The sequence below is a fragment of the Trachemys scripta genome, chromosome 5, assembly GCF_013100865.1.
Source record: "Trachemys scripta elegans isolate TJP31775 chromosome 5, CAS_Tse_1.0, whole genome shotgun sequence".
NCBI lineage: Eukaryota > Metazoa > Chordata > Testudines > Emydidae > Trachemys > Trachemys scripta.
In genome coordinates, this window is record NC_048302.1 from 64232977 (window position 1) to 64245633 (window position 12657).

Below are 12657 nucleotides of genomic sequence, written 5' to 3' on the forward strand. Positions count from 1 at the left end.
GAAGTGAAGCATAAGTGTGCCATCCTCTCAGGAGCGCCTACAAGCATTGTGCCTCAGGCAGACACAATACTTCCAAAAGCCCTGCTGCAGAAACACAATTTAGTGTACCATCATCAACAGTAGCCCTAAGCAGTCCTTACATTCATGTTCTCATGCAATGCAATAAGGCATGAAGTCTTCTTGCCCTTCCAGCTCAGATTTGGGCACCTCTGCAGGGCTACTAGTCTTCAAGCACATGGTGTGGGTGGGCAACTCGAGACTTAAATGCCTAATGAGTCCTGTGATTCTTGGAATTTCAGAATAAAGACCAAACTATTCATGTTTATATAGTATGTATTTTAACCTTAAACCATCTCACGCTTGGCTGTTTTTAATAATTGCTTTTCACTAAATAAGGCAAAAATAGATAAACACTGGGAATGATCCTCGTTCTCTGCTTGAAGATGTATGTGGCTGAACAAGACTGAGCTTTTTTTTTTTTTAAGGACTTGAAATATATTGTAAACACATGTCCACTTCATCTTTATTAACTTAACCCACTCTATGTGGCCTGATTTAAATAGCAGTGCTGTGAATCAAAGCAGCATTCTATCTAAACTAGTCACAGCACATTATCAGTAAGATAAAAATATTTATTGCCACTATAACTTTGAACACCAGACTACAGATAAAATGTTTCATTCGCTATATTACACATGGCTTTTTAAATAAACTTTAAAGTGTTCTAAAGGAATATTTTATGTAAAGAGCCTCCAGTTGATTCATTTTTGCCAGCAGATAGTTATTGTAATAAAAACCGTAGAGTTATCCAAAGATATCTATATAATGTTTCTATAGAAGCTAAGATAGAAGTGCTCACATGCCGAGGTTTAATGCTTATATTATTGTAATTGCAATTCAGGTTTTAATAGTGTGACATAATGAATTATTGGGTAATAATATTATAACCTACATAATATAAAATCAGTGTAAAATACTTTGTGAAAATATATATTGCTGATCATAAATAATTCTGATTACTGTATTTAATCATACAACCTACAATATGATACCTCTCAAGAGTTTCTGAGCCCATGGAGTGATTTAATGAAAATGTGGGAGAAATACTTTCTAAGCTCCTCTAATATATCCATTTGTGTTTTAATCATATGCCTTGAAGAGCAGTAGTAAGATAAATGTTTGTAAAGTCACAAAGTGGCAAGTGATTACCTAAAAATGACATTTAAGCAGACCTGGGTGAAATTTTTTGACTACATTTTTTCAATAAAAGAGTAAATTCAGTGAGACAAAAACATTTGTAAATTTGTGTCAATGTTGCTATATTATTTTGGCTGACAAACAGCTAAAAAAATCAAAACATTGTATCAACATTATCTAAACTTACTTTAGTTTTATTTATTTTTAAATTTTAAAAAAAAATTAAAAAGCTTGAAATCAAAACATAATGTTTCATTTTGGGTTGAATGAAATGATTTGTTCAACCCTAAATGATTTTTTCTTCAACCTTTTTGATTCCCTAAATATTCAAAAAGATTCATTTTTGGTTGATTTAATCAACTTAAAAAAAATTCCCCTTTTGGGGAGAAATTGACAGAGAACTAAAAAAAACCCCTCATTATTCATCCAAGTCTAGGCATAACAAAATCCAATGGCTGGAAACTGAAACTAGACAAATTCAGACAGGAAATAAAATGCACATTTTTATGTGGGGTGGGGAGAGATTGGAATAAGTAGGTTGTAATAAGTTAGTTAAGGACATGGTGGATTCCCTTTTCAAGCTGTCTGGAGTGGCTCAGGAGCACAAGTACCATCCTCAGGGCAGACTGTTAAGAAGCTGGGCACAAATCCCAAATCGCTTGTGAATTCTGTGCTTTGATTTCACTAACCAAGCATCAAGTGTGAACTTTTCAGGCACTACAACAGCCTTCACATGGCATCACAGACAATCCCCTTGGGTACTCCAAGCTATCTTACCACACAAATAAGCTTGCCTTTGTGGTAAATGGTCCCTTACAGCAAAAATCACAATAATATTCAGGTTACTCCTAAACTGGGGGTCCCAGTCCCAAAGTACAAGTCATTTACCCCATATTAGTTGCACGTTAGATCCTATAGAAAAGATAATGCCTGTAGCCAATCTATAGTAAATAAATCTATAGTTAATTTATTAAGAAAAAGAAATGAGAGTTATTTTCAAGGTTAAAGCAAGTAAACATACACACAAATGAGTTACAGTCTTAGGCCTGCTCTACACAGGGGGGATCCATTTAAGTTACGCAACTTCAGCTATGTGAATAACGTAGCAGAAGTTGACATACTTAGACCTACTCATCACAGTGTATTCACTACAGTGAGTCGACTGCTGCCGATCCCCCATCGACTCTGCCTGTGCCTCTTGCGGTGGTGGAGTGCAGGAGTTGATGGGAGAGTGCTCGGGGGTTGATTTATTGCGTCTAAACTAGACGCGATAAATCAATCCCCACTGGATCGATCACTTCCCGCCAATCCAGCAGGTAGACATACCCGTAGGTTCTATAAGGTAATAGAAACTGCTGCAATATACAAGCTCTACATGTCCCCTAGGGATAAACCATGCTAAGCAGCTTGCTAATGCTTAGAAATCTTCCCCTCCCAAAGTCCAAGAGCATAGACATCCAAATTCTTCCTGTCACAGATTTTTATTCCCTTCCCCCAGAGTTCAAGCTGATAGGACAAGTCTTTGTGCACACCTCCTCTTCAGGGGTATGGAGGGGAATATTCAATAGAGTCTTTGTCCTTTGATGTTTCACAAAGGCTCATTTGGTTTCAATGGGCCTTCTTGTGTGCAGGATTTAACACCTTCTATAGGAAGCAAGCCTTTACTTTAGTTAAGTGCGTCTGTCCGGTTTGGCAAGTTACACAGTTAGAGAGGTTGACATGGCAAACACTTAATATAACCTTATATCACAGGGTACAGATGTTAAATGAGATTAATACATGCAGTATCCTACAAGCATTTCATAAAGTCTAAACAGTAAACATATTTTTTTCAAATCTAATACCTATTCTAATACTAACATACAGGTGAGCCAAACTGGTTCTCAGCTATGCATTCATCAGTGTTCACTCGGGGCCGAAGAACCTTGATATGTGCTGGTACCAGACTGCCATCATCACATCCCTATCATTTGAAGTCTTCACATTTAGACTGGGTGTCTTTCTAGCAGATAAATTCCAGCTCAACCAAAAATTATTAGTTTGATGCAAGAATCAATTGGTGAAAATCAATAGCCTCTGCTATGCAGTGTATGGGACCAAGACAGTCTGGCCTAGCAATCACAGCTGTGCTGGGGTCCACACATCAAGAAGAGTAGTCAGTGAGCAGGGGACTGAGAAATTGCTAGAGTGAGGCTCTGTATGAAGGAGTCAGGCTCAAAATCAGGCCAGAGTCCAGAGATAGTATCAGGCTTGAATCAAGATCAGAATCAAGCCAGAGTCAGAGACCAGAAGTAGCAAAAGGCTAGAATCAGGAGACACAGGGTCAGACTGGGATTGGAGATCAGGAGACAAGGTGAGATCTAGAGTTACAGCAGACCCAAAGTGTATATGGTTACTCAGACAATTTCCTGGGCCACCCTCCAGGGTTAAATAAGGGGCTTGGCCAATTAGAGAGCCTCAGAGTACTGTCATTCTGGGTATCTTAGGTAATAGTTCCTGTGTCACCTGCACTTCACAACTTCTAGGCTACAGCACTGCAGAGACTCCTGGTGGCCTTGTGAGAATCTCAGCTCCCTCATGCTTTACAGACCCTGGTTCTAGGCTACAGTTCTTTATATGCAGATAAGATAATCTTTGTAGCTTTAAAATCTATGAAATTTCTTAAGAACATGCAGGTAGAACTGGAAAATAAACTGTAGTACATAAGACTATCCTTTTTCTCTTACAAATGGAAGTGGCTACAAACTGAGACGAGGAAGCAAATTGGAGTATCTATAATAGAGAACCTATATCTTTGCACTCTTCCCCCCACAATAAATTATATTGATAAGTCCAAAATTAACATGTGCATGGAAGAAGAAATCAGTTTCAGGAATCATCATGAGGAAATAAGTGAGGAAAGAAACAGGAGTTCTGTGAAAAAACTACTGTTTACTGACTATCATAATGATTATGCACAAAGGAGCAAAGTTACATGGGCAGCTTTAATACTGGAGTTTCCTTTTTTTGAGTGCTTGACTTTACAACTTCAGTACTGTTCTTTAATATACGGGGCTCTTTTGGATATGGAATATTTTATACTTCATCATGGATAGTGCACTTGAGAATATTTTGTTTATCCTTAGGACCAAGCAGAAGGATTTGACATCCAGTTTGTAAATTATTTCTGCTACACTGGTGTGTTTTGGAATTGGAATTCTTTAACGACAAATATTCACTAGCTTGACTGCTTTTTGGCTCTTCTTTGACGAAGACTAATTTGACAGACTTGCTCCTTTTGTCTTCCTGAAACATATACCAGTGAATGAGTATATGCTAGAATTTTATGAGTAGCTTGTTGCTCTCCATTGTATTTTTCTCCTTTTAAAACCTCATTACAGCACATCCCTAGGTGGCATAATTGCTCAATTTCACTACTTCCTTGAAACATAGATTTTCTGCTTTTTTTCCCCATGAGAACTATTGATTCCTTGTAGCTATCAGAATCTTGTTAACATTAAAACAGAAATAGGAGACAATAAGCAAGCAGTGGAATCCATGTCTACATGGGCACTTACTGTAAAGATATCTCTACTTGGCACTGATCCAATATAGACTGAGGTCAATTGAAAAACTGTCTCTGACTACAGTGGGCATTGGCTCAGGTCTAATGATTCCAAATTCTTTCTGAGCAGCTGTGGGTGAAAGCTAGCTTCCTTGTGATTCAGACATGGATCATTTGAGAAGGGTGCCATCTCAAATTTTTGTGGACCACCCTGAAAACAGCCACTACCTCCATTAGCACAATTTATATGGACACAAGTATCAAAGGGGTAGCCATCTTAGTCTGGATCTGTAAAAAGCGACAGAGTCCTGTGGCACTTTATAGACTAACAGTCGTATTGAGCATAAGCTTTCGTGGATGAATACCCACTTTGTCAGATGCATGTAGTGGAAATTTCCAGAGGCAGGTATAAATATGCAGGCAAGAATCAGTCTAGAGATAACGAGGTTAGTTCAATCAGGGAGGATGAGACCCTCTTCTAGCAGTTGAGGTGCTAGAAGAGGGCCTCATCCTCCCTGATTGAACTAACCTTGTTATCTCTAGGCTGATTCTTGCCAGCATATTTATACCTGCCTCTGGAAATTTCCACTACATGCATCTGACGAAGTGGGTATTCAGCCATAAAAGCTTATGCTCCAATACGTCTGTTAGTCTATCAGGCGCCACAGGACTCTTTGTCGCTTCATATGGACAGGCTCTAATGTATTCAACAACCAGAGTCCAAGAATAAAAGGGACTCAGGAAATAATAGCCACAACTATTCTCACAGCAGCAATAGCAATAACAAAAAAGGTTGCTGCACTTACTATAAAATCAATTTGACCTTAATGATGATAACTTTGTCCTTTTGTCAGTAACCAGAATGGGACAGCTCTATTCAGGCAAATTCATTTCTGTTTCTATCTGCAGAAGAATATTTCCATAATGAAATAAATGGCTGCAATACAACTGCAGGAAACTGTTCTTAACACAGTTCAGCTCAGGGGAACCCACTTAAATAAGGGTTTTGTAACTCTTGCTTGAAATCATTTCAACAATCTGACTGTTGTTCAGCTTCTAGTCTCAGCTAATGACTTTTTAATTCAACATGGTTCTTTAAAGTTTTTAATATATTCTTTAAGTTTTTATCTGAACCACACGCTGGGACCCCATGTCATGTAACCAGCAAATTAAAAGGACTGGACTTGCAGTGCTAATATAGATTAATTTAATAAAATCTATTTGTAAATCTTTATCCTAATAAAGAGTAAGGCAAAATTTACATTAACTTGAGTAAGACCAGGATTTAGTCCTGATACTTTCAATTGCTGGGGGTTTCCCATCTATGTCTGATGTAAAATCCAATCCTGTGTGAGAACAGCCATGGTGCATGGGCAACACATTATTTTAAATAATAGTATGTACATTAGAGAGACAAGCTGGGTGAGGTAATATATTTTATTGGACCAACTGCAGTTGGTGAAATGTACAAGCTTTTGAGCTTCACAGAGCTTTTCTGCAGGTCTGGGGAAGGAAACCAGAGTAGCTAAGCTAAACACACATTGGGACAGATGGTTAAGTAGAAGGGGTTTGCACATGCTGTAGGAGACAACTTAAAATGAACTGGGCAATTAAGGAATAGAAAGCAGTAGGATGTGTTACAAATTGTTGGCCATAAAGTCAGTGTGTCTGTTGAGTCCATGGTTTTTAGTGTCTAGCAGGCTTCTGAATTTAAGTTCCCAGGCTTGTCTTTTGAAGGGGTTGTGCTGGTTTCCTCTGAGGATGAGTACTGAGAAAGGTGAAAAGTATTCAAACACAAGTGATATGGTGTTTTTTGTCTTTTATCATTTTGCTGTGTGAGTCCATTCAAGAGCATCTGGTTTCAGCCAAATAGTTGTTGGGTATTTGATGCACTGGGTGAGGTACATCATGTATTGTGGTAGGCATGTGTAGGACCAATGGATTTTGAATGGTGTGTTATTGATCATTGTAGCAGTGGAGATATGTCTGGAGATTTTGCATATGTTGATCTGGCAGGGTCTGGTGCTGCTTTGAACTGATGTGTCTAGTCTCTGGGGAGCTTGTTTCTGATATGTTTGGCAAGGTGGGGGGAGGGGCTTGTTTCAAGGCCAGAAGAGGAGTTCAGGAAAGATACTTTCAGAATTCCTTTCAGAATCTTGTGGTCTCCATCAAACATAGCTTGTAATTCTTTGATGATACCTTGTATGCTAACCCTTAATTACTGCCACCTTCAGACCCACATAGAGTGAATTTCAATAATCCAATGTGGAGATTGTGGAGAACTGGAACATATCTGTATTATTTTTATGGCTGTGGTGCATACCACTGGTTATTTACACTAAGGAGCATGATCAAACAGGGCAGCCAGGGACACAAAGCAGGAAAGGCAACACAATGGGCTAGATATGGAGCATCCCAACAAACTCTCTATACAATAACTAGGTTAACAGCTGTGAAGAAGCGACACCTCAGCCACAACCCTAGTCACATAGCTGTTTTGCCAAGGCTGAAAATCTGGAAATCAAAAGAATTGATCATTCGAAAGATCTGCCCTGCAGAAAGTGAAGGGTTAAGTTGTCAGCTTTAGCAAGCTCCTTGAGAGTCAGGGTCCACATCCTGTAACTTGGTCCCCAAGAGAACAGAGGCACCAAGGATAAGTCAGGTCTATCTAGGGGCTGGAGCAGAATGTCAAACATAGGTCAAGCAGTATGGCTACAGGGCTCTAGTTTTAAATCCATTTCTCTGATTGCTGTGTATCTTTTGGCAAATAAATCACATTTTGTTTTGAAGCAGGTTTTTCTGGAACATTGCATATTGTTACTGTCCACAGAGTCTTGAAGGCAAACTCTTGCAGGCACCAAGCTCACTGAACCTGTTCTGTATCACAATTGGAAATCAGAAATCACAGTTGTTACCCAGAAATCCATTCAGAGTGGTTGGATAGCAGGGTGCCACTCCAAAGAGAAGTAAAGTCATGGGCTTCCACTTGACAGAGATGCACTTGAGAAACTGGAAAAGGTTCTCAGAAGGGGCAGTCTATACAGGGATCATAACAGATGGTGAGAGCATAGATCACTGTGAGCATACCCTCCTGCCAGAGGAAGAGGCAATGTCTCCAAGCAAGCTGTAGGTGGAAGAAGACATTTTTATCATGGATACTAACAAGTGTTCTATGCTAAGATCTGAGATTTTGCACCAATTTGACAAATTCTGTTTATCTTATTCTATATAGAGTCTTACACTCCTCTTATCACTTCCAGTAGTGCATTAAGCAACATGACTACACATCTGTTTGTTCCCTCATCCTCTTCCCAGGGAGAAAAATGTATGCAGTGAAGAGTCTTTGGTAGTTTGGGGATTTTTTTAAGTAAGTATGCCTGTTGCTAGGTGTTTATGTTTTGAGAAGGCAGGTCAAAGCAATGCAACTTGCACTTTTTATGGAATGTCATGAAATTTATGATCGTTCCTAGATCTTGGGAGAGTTCATTCCACAGACTTGGACTGCCCCTAAGAAAGTTCTGTCTCCTGAACAGACAAGCTTTACTTTTATTGTTAAGAGTTCCATTGTGCCAAAGAAGCATAACTGTTGACCACACCCTTTGCCTTAGAGCTTTAAGCAGTCTTTTGGGTATCCTGAACCCAGGTCATGGAGTACTTTGGAGATAAGGACTGAGATCCTGAACATGAATCGAAATTCCATAGGAAGCTAGTAGAGAGCAGAGGTCAGTTTTGATGTGCCCTTGCTAGCCTGTATTGCAGACACATTCCATCAAAGTGGAGGACAGTGATCGGTGATCCATTTAGTTCATTTGAACATTTTCTCCTTCTCACCAGCATCACTTTAGTCATGCTGGGATGAGCTTGAGACAGCTTTTCACAGGCATTTTTGTCTTGTAACTGGTTGCAGCTGTGAAAAAATTTAGAAATATAAGAGTGTATTGTTGACAGCAGATACTGTGGCGTACCTCTCCAGGTGGTCTCATGTAAATATTCTAGAGGAGTCAGAACAGGATAGATTCCTGTGGGACTCTGCAGAAGAGGAATTTGGGGGAAGATGAGCAGTTACCCCTTACCTTAATCATTGTGGCTGAGTCTGACCATGTCAAAAGCTGGAGAAAAGCTCAAGTATTATTAGCAGTGAGATGTGGCTTTCACCCACTGCTACTAAGATGTCATTCATTATTGCTACTGTGGTGGTTTCCATGTGGTGTCTGAAACATGATTGTGAAACTTCCAGCTTTACACAAATTGTAAAAATTCAAAATTGCCTTGAAATTATATATTTTTGGAATAAGGGGAATGTTTTCCTCAGATCTATTCAAAAGATCTCTAATCTGTTCTTCTAGTGTGTCTATAATTCCCATTTACCTTGGTACATCTTGGTATAATTGGTATAATTCCTATTTACCTTGGTACATTTTGAACAGAGCAGAATATTGGAGTTAAGCACTGTCCTGTGGATTGGAGAGAAGAATTTTGCCCTATATAAGCCCTGTACAGTATATGAGTGCTGTATTGTATTAGTATTTAATCTGGATATAATGGCCTTTTTGTGTTTCAAATCTTGTAAGAAATAAGAACACTGTCGTGATTGTCAAATTTCCTACCTGCTGCTGGAAAATTAAAGGAGAACGTGTTCTGAAAAATTAAACAGTAGAAATATTGGCCCTGATTCTCCTCCCATTTACTGTGATGCAAATCAGGAGTAAATCAATTGATGATAATGAAATTACACCAGTATAAAACTGTCCTCATCATGAAGAGAATCAGACCCATTATTTATTTAATTTGCTTTCTTTACCCTCATTTCCCTGGTCTCTATTCCCTGACAGGTTTTATCAGCTTCAAGGTACAGCATCTTTTGTTTGGGGAACAGCTTGCATATTCTAAAACTATCAAAGCTTCAAGTCGCAGCTCTTTTCTCTGCACCTGTTTGTATAGTAAGGACATTGTGCTGTTGTTAGTTTGTTTCTAATGAAAGAGTTCTTTCATCCTTTTCAAAAACTTACCAGCTGTGACTTGCCTAAAAGGTGCAGCTCTTATTTAATATAGATTGACCGTACCTTTGGTATTAAGCCTTTCTTGAAGCCAACTGATTATTGACTGGTTATAATGCCACAGGGAAAATATTGGACATGAAATGATGCCATCTAGTTTGCCTTCTTAAAAGGAGGCATCTATCCCAAACACAGAGACTGCTACAGCCAAACATACAACCCTGCCTAAATAGAATTACAACATATTGAGTGGGCACACTTAAAATGTTGTTTCATTTGTTCATTTGCAAATTGAGTCTTTCAGTAATTGCAATTATTATTTTCAGTGCTTCACTATCTTCTGATCTAATAGATCCAGCCAATGATAATCACGGCCCCTCTGCTTGTTACAGGCTCTCTCTGAGAAGTATTAGCTGTTCTGCAGATAGATCCTTCAGCTGAACTATGTCATGGTCACTAAGGCAACTAGTTGTGTACAGCAGGGAGCAGCCACATTTGTTTGCCTTATCATATTAATGCTGTCAGAACAACTGTTTAATATTTTGTAGCTCAAAAGCAGCCTTTCTATTCACAAAGAGCCTAGAGAATTATCAGCTATGAGTTTTTACAAACACTTTTCTGCATGTGGAGCAAGCAACGCAAGTCTCATGGAAGCCATGACAGAGGCGTGACACAATGTAAATAATAAATACTCAAAGTGGATTGACAGCATGCTCAATGAGTCTGCAATAGGTACAGAAATGACCCCAGCAGAGTGCCAGCTGTCTCACTGAGGCAGTCAGCAGTACAATTATGTGTCCTCTGAATGCATAAAGTCTCTTTTGTCCCATCATTAGATCATTAAATGACACTATCTTGTATAGCTTCATAACATTCATTGGCTCCCACTGATTAATTGTCCCTGGGTGCTCTTTTGCTGTGTAGGCACATTATGCTAATCAGGCCCCACCCACAGTTGCATGCACCAATACTGCAGCCATCTTATTTTACATTATGGAATCAGTGCATACACTCAAACTTTGCATTCCCAAGAGTGTTTAATTCATATGCAGAGTTTCATTTCTTTAGTCATAGCGTGTATGCCAGGAACTGAATCAGACCTACTTTGTGAGCTATCACACTGGTACACCCAAAGTGAAAAGATATGGACAGGGTCAAAATAAATCAAACATGCATATTTTAGATAAAATGTTCTCTTCGAGAAATTAAGGCAATGATCTAAATCTACTGGTTAGCATGTAAACACATAAAGAGGCTAGCATTAACGACATAAAAGCCACATACCAAGTGTATTGTATGACACCATAATACAGTCTGACTTTTCACTCTGCAGGGTTACTGAGCAGCTATACTGAAACCTGCAATTTTGATGAAAATATTTCACTGTTTAGCTTAAGTTAAATATATAAAAGTCACTTTACGCTCTATTATTCATTTTTACACTGTTGCTTAGTGTTTCGTATATTCAATATTGCAGACAGAATTATTTCAATAGCTTAATGCTACTGAAAATATAAAAGAGTCAAAATATCCTTTCATTCAAAGGCAATGAAATGAAATCATAGTGAAGCTGACTGACATGAAATCAAATCCATGTCACTTAGCAATATCTGCAATAATTCTTTTCCAGTTCATTAATTTATTACAACACATGATTTGAACATTAAAATGAAATATATTATATATATACGTTTCAAAATGTAAATCAACTAGACTCTAGTGAAGGGGAAATCAACCTCTCAGGTAAGTACAGGTGAATAAAGGGTGAACTGGTCAAAATATTAATCTGGCAGAAATGATCAAATTACAGATTGAGTATTCAGACACTAGTATTTGGAAGGTCAGAGACCACAGATTGAATGAAAGGACACACCTTGATACAGCAAATAGGGAAGTTTCTCCAGTTTGACTGGGTTGCCTAGTAAGCCAGTCTCTAGCATAGGCTGCTCCTGTGATCAGCTGGATGCTGTCTGAGAAGAAGATCTGAACAGTGCTCCTGTATGTTCTGCACGTCCTGACACCAGACACTTATCACACATAAAGATCTGGCCATATTCTAGCTACCACCAGCTATACCACCAGTATAGCTACTACTGTATGTTTTCTTTTAGCCCCAGCGCCTTACCAATCTGCTCCAAGATAAAGAGAAGAATAGTTGGTGGACTGAATGTATGTGGAATGTATGTGTGAGAAAGACAGTTTTTGGCATACCCAGGGCTGGATTCACTTTGTTACTGCCTATCTCCAGCGATAGGAAGTTTTGCTTGTGTTTAGCTGGGGTCAGCTCACTGACACCGTTAGCCTGTCAGCCACTCAAGCACTCTCCCCTGGGCAATACCAGCCCTATCTTCATCTTGCAGACTAACAAGAGATGCATCACAGTCCACACATCCCTTTGAAGCATTCCCCTGTACTATCCAACTCCTGACACTGGCCATTATCAGAAATACCATGTCTGCTATGGAACAGTGTACACACCAGCTTGTAAGATTTAGCTCAGGCCTAGCACTTTGCTTAACACCGCAGCCTTGAGACATATTTATATATATATAAAAAAAAACTTATTCTTGTTTTCACTAATCAAAGACTAGAGATTCAGGAGATACGAAGGCTACTGGAAACGTAAGGTTACATATAAAACAAAAATCGAAATATGTTTTCTAGAGACTCAACTAACAGGTTAACCTCCTGTCTAAAGAAGTTTACCTCACCCAAAGCCTTCTGCAGTGTTTTCAAACAAGGTTGGTTGAGATCCCATTTTCATGAAGGTAAACATGCTGTCCATTTACTTCATAGGTGCAATATGAGACGATGTCCTCTTTGCTTTCTTCATATACCCCAAAGTTCATTGCCTGTATGTAAAGACAGGATAAATACCTGTGGCTTGTTTTTTCCTGTGTGCTACTGTCCTAGTGACTT